Genomic DNA, 5,118 nt, shown 5'->3' on the forward strand with positions numbered 1-5,118 from the left:
TCTACATAGACAGCAAATACTTTACAAATGTCTCCACCTTGTGGATTCAAGCAATATGTGCAGTCAGTTTTATTTGTTTTCCCTGTGTATATGAACACACACTTTAATGTACAGTAGATGTAAGCATTTTATTTAAAAAAAACAATTATAACTGAATTCATGAAGACATATTTTATAATATTACAGCTGTATTTTATTGTAATTCATTACCTGTTTATACAGCAGCCTGCACTTATTGGTGCCACAGCAGGAATTAAAACATTTACACAAAAATATGTCCGCTACTGCCTATCAAAGAATGCTTCTGCCTAAAATACTGAAACACACTTTTGACCTTAATGATTATTCATATTGTTGAAATATGTTTTATAAAATCAACTTATTTTTGTGTTATTTTAAGAATTATCTTTATTGTCAAGGAAGAAACATATCCAAAGCAAATACATTTGACCTAATGTTGATTGTTTTTATATTACAGTATACTGTATACCACCATGTCAAAAACTTCACCTTACATTAATTGCAAACTGTTTTTCTTAGTCAAACTGGGTTTATTCAAAATATATTTTTTAATTTATTTTATGTGGTTAATTCAGGTGTGTTGCCAAGCCTGAAGCGCATTTGAGAGCTAAGAATGAACATAAGCCTGGATGCTTGCCTATTCTTTAGGATGCTTTAAACACTATAAGGCAGCTGGATGCTGTTTTGGCAGTTGAAAACAGCAGATATAGCTTAAACGTAAGTCATGGAGGTTAATTTATAGTTCAGCTGCTGATGACATAAGAAGGACCCAGAGACAGGAGGGTTTATGGTTGGCAGAGAACCAGAGAAGCAACAGGGGGCAGCAGACACTGTGTCTGAAGAGGGAACTGCTGTGGGGCAACGCACTGTACTGTAGTATTATGTGTACAAAATGCACACATACCCTTATAATAGAAAAAAGAGAGGGTGTGATACATTTAAATGTAATGGTAAAGCTTTGTAAGTGTTTGCTCTTTGACTGAGGCTATAGGCTGTGTTGGAAAAATAGAACAGCTTATTGTTAGATTATGTAACAGACATTCAGTAATACGATCACAGATGCCAATTGTTAGACATACATTACTGCATGGACATATGTTTAAATACATAATGTGGCCTCAGTAGTGGTAATAGAGTCAGTTTTTATAGTCTAAAAAAATGTCAAAGGGGTCATATAACAATGTATGCATGGAGACTGATCAGAATGTATTTAATTTTTTTTACAGCAGCACCATTGCATATCCACACCACTCATGTAGGCTGTGATAACTTCCCCACCTGGTTATGTCCGTATTCAGTTGACACCTGTCGTCTACCTTTTTACTGATCACTGTGTGTTCGAGGTGAACCCTGGCCTGATAATTCATCAGTTATCAACTCAAAGTAGTGAAGCAGTTGAATAAACAGCTAAACTTTGACAGGACTAAAGGCTTTAACTAGTCTCAGAGATAAGCTGGACAGAGCCTAATGTTCCAATTACAATCAGTTTAAAAGGTGAAGAATAAAAATCCTTCATCATCCCTTCATTAAAATAAACTGTCCCAAACAAACGGGGTAGTTTCCTTTCATAAACCAATCAAAAGATAAATTGTACCATGTAAATGATTTAACCTGATTACTTTCTGGCTGTGTTCTTTCTTCTGCACATGCCTTACATCTTGACATAAATACTTGGGGACGTACGTTTTTCCATGTCCAAAAAGTGTCCATACATAACAAGACCACTGCGGAGAGTTTGTTTGTGATACAAACTCTTAAATAACTAACAATATTGGCCGCCTTTCACAGCAGCCCTGAATTTTTGTCGCGTTAAAGGCTGGTGTGACCAGGCCTCAAATATTTTACAAAGAACTTTATTATTGCATTATGGGAATTCTACTGCAGGATGCAACGTTTTTGAGCTTTAAATCATACAAGGGACTAAAAGCCAGGATATCTCTGCCTCTTCTGCTTTGATTTTGACCATGCTTTTTAAAACCTGTCCCTCACAAGTCCCCCAGCTTTATGGAAGTCCAAAATAACTGAAATACATCTTTAGGTGTTACACGCAGCTGTGGCTCAGAGGCAGAGCGGGTCGTTCCCCAATCGGAACGTTGTTGGTTCAATCCATGCACAGCATTGGTGTGTGAATGTGTATGAATGAGTTAGTTTCTGTTCACATCGCTGAGTGAATGTGTGTGAAAGGGTGAATGTGGCACGTAGTGCTTTGAGTGGTCGGAAGACTAGAAAAGCGCTATAGAAGTACAGGTCCATTTACCATTTACACGACACGTTAAGAGTTAAGTAAGTAGAAAACCTGATTCCCACTTTCATCCGGCTATCCATTTAATACAGAATCAGTTCAATTCAATTCAATTCAATTTTATTTGTATAATTCATAACAGAAGTTAATCCAGGACACGTTTTCAAATAGAGCAGGTCTGACCGACTCCTTATATCACTCATATAGACATAAAGAATGACTTCATGTGAAAGCAACCAGGTGCAACACAAACTGAGGACAAAGAGGGGGGGGGGGGGGGGGGGAGACGTTACCACACTAGTATTAATACTATATGTGTATACATTTTCCCCAGGGTTATGGCACAGAGCCAGGTGTAGCTGCATGTTACATTCCACAGTACGGCATGTCAGTTGCAGTCACATCACATGTGCAGTGATCCATGGTCACAAACTGTACTTCAAGCCCTGGAATGCCGATTCATTCAGATGCACTGATACATATTTAGTACGCTGAAATAAACATTCTCCAACTAGCACATGGTGTCCTTGTGTTTTGGTTCAGTTAATCCTTCTGAGAGGGCCATACCTATTTACTCGGCAGCAGCACCTGCATGACTCACTTGTTAATGCTGTAGTGAAGGGATGAGGTGGAGGACAAATGCCACATACCTAATCTTACTTTACACACCGTTTTCTCCAGAAATGTGAGTTTACCAGTGTAAGTCTGATGCAAAGCTTTAAAATGTATATTCATAGCACACATTATAATAAACAGTGTGAAAAAAAAGTTAATTGTTATTAATAATGATTATTTATTTAATTATTACATTTTTATATGCAAAAATAGCTATATATATTTTCAGTGGTGGTGTTTATAATGGAGTAATAATTTTTTGTCCAGCTTACTATGCAGCATAACAGCACTGCACTGACGTTGCATGTAATTGTAATCAATGGGTTCCCTTTTTGTGAAGTGTTTAGGCAAAGCTAGGAGATGTCTGGTCCAGTCTGAGACAGATAGAGAACGGCCTTGATGAAATTGAATCGGGGTCCAGGGTGGGCGGGGGCTCCTGTTTGACAGGGTGCAGATGAACCAGCAAGGCTGGTATAATTATAGCCTCCCCCTGACCACACTATGTACACGTGACCCTGGCAGCTTTGGTTTCAATGGAGTAAGACCATCTACCACCTTCACTAAAATCCAACCCAGACCTGTAAAAGAAAAGTTTTCAGCTTGCATAATATCCAATTTAGCCCATTTATAATCACCATAATTCATTCAAAAACTATGTTAAATTTTATTTTTCTGCATCAGTAATTGTTTTAGCTTTAGGGCAGTCAGTAGTATAGGTATTTTTTTTTGTACTTAAACACCTAGATATTCTTTAAAAAATGAATCAACAACAAATATATTACTTTAAATGTTGTTTGCACTTCCCAGCTAGTTCTCTACAGACAGGTGTTGAATTTAATGTGAGAGAGAAACTTTAAATAGTCTGCCATAAAGTTGTTATTTATAGAGGCTTGTTATGTCATTGTATTTGGCTGCCAAGCACATAATGTTACTTTTCTATTCATGTTTGAATGAAATAGTTTTCATAATGAAATACCTCACTACTTGCTACGAGTGGCAGAGAAATTGTGACATTTTCTCCATTCCTGACCAATTAAATCATAATGTGCTTCACCTAATATTAGGTGTACATCTGCATGCAAAAGCAGCCTAGACCACTGTGCTATTCTGACACAGGTCAGGGCAGTTGGCATGTGATTCCTTCGAAGGGTGGTTCAACGTATTATGTTTCACAAAAGTGGATCTAGCAAGGTATGAATAATGCTCACTTCCTCCAACACACTTCTGTGGCATAAAAATGATTTGTTCAACAGTCTAGGTTTCATAAAAAAAACTTCTGAGTAACTGAAACACACACTGTAACCAAATGATCCTCTATCCGCTAAAAAAAAAATACTCCATCACCTACCATTTTATCATAAAAATGCAATGTACCTGCCCTCAGTTGGAGAGTGTCCAAGCTGTAATGAGGGAATATTTCAGGGGCCTGAGGGGGGTTTCTGCATCTTGTGAAGCTTGAGGAACTCCTTGGTCAACATAAGCAGAAGGCACATCATCATATCACCGCCCTGTTGCATAACTGTTCTAGACTAGCTTTATTCAGTTGCTCTGGGTGAAATGTCAACAGCTATCTGGTGTCTCTTTCGCAGGTGCTACTTCTTACATCTAGTGATTAAAGTTTTCCAAACCTACTGTGAGTTTTAATTATATATACCAGAAATAACTCACTAAAACTCACTACTAACTATAATGTTTGAGTCTCTTTCAATGCAAAATCATGCTTCAATAATACACACATTAGATAAAATGAGTGTAGTATGCTACATGGTAGCGATCGTGCATGGAGTGGAGAAACCTGCACAGAGACTAATTTGGTGGCCTTAAACTCGGAGAAGGACAGGCAGCAGACAGCTGTGTAACAGGAGACGGGGTTTTTAATTCAAGGCAAGGGCAGTGTGACCACCCGACACTCCATTCGCCTACATCTCTGAACACTGGCAGCACCCAAAAGTAGAGGACGTGGAAAGAGATCGGTAAAACAGGAGAAATGTTAGAGAACATATATGTGTAGAGGGTAGAAGGTTGAGGTGTAGGCTTGAAGTATGTGGCTTTGGTTGGATATTTGGTAGGAGGCCTGGGGGTGGGGTGGGGTGTTCTACGTGCTGGTTGTACAGACAACGGTGATAATGATACGGGGGACTGGAAGAAGCAGGTGTGAGCCGGTCAGCTGCCAGTCATGGACAGCTGGGACATCCCACAGTCACTGTTGCTTGCTGGGATGCCCCCCTCTTGGAGCAGTG

Source organism: Morone saxatilis, unplaced genomic scaffold (assembly GCF_004916995.1).
Source record: "Morone saxatilis isolate NCDOM2014 unplaced genomic scaffold, NCSU_SB_2.0 Contig20, whole genome shotgun sequence".
Classification (NCBI taxonomy): domain Eukaryota; kingdom Metazoa; phylum Chordata; class Actinopteri; family Moronidae; genus Morone; species Morone saxatilis.